Genomic DNA, 226 nt, shown 5'->3' on the forward strand with positions numbered 1-226 from the left:
GGGGGGGCGGGAGCACCGGCCGGGCCGCCTTCGGCTCATGGGGGGCTTCTGGCAGCGGAGGAGGAGGGAAGGAGAGCGGCAGACGGGGAAAGAGCGAAGGAAGACGGGGTGGGAGCGGGAGAAGGGGATGGAGGGGCCAAGAGGGCGGGACGCAGGGGCCGAGGCCGGCGGGGAGCGGCGCCGAAGGGGGCGGCGGAGGAAGGGGCAGCGGCGGGGGGAGGGGGAA

Source organism: Calidris pugnax, unplaced genomic scaffold (genome assembly GCF_001431845.1).
Source record: "Calidris pugnax isolate Ruff unplaced genomic scaffold, ASM143184v1 scaffold273, whole genome shotgun sequence".
NCBI classification, from domain to species: Eukaryota; Metazoa; Chordata; class Aves; order Charadriiformes; family Scolopacidae; genus Calidris; species Calidris pugnax.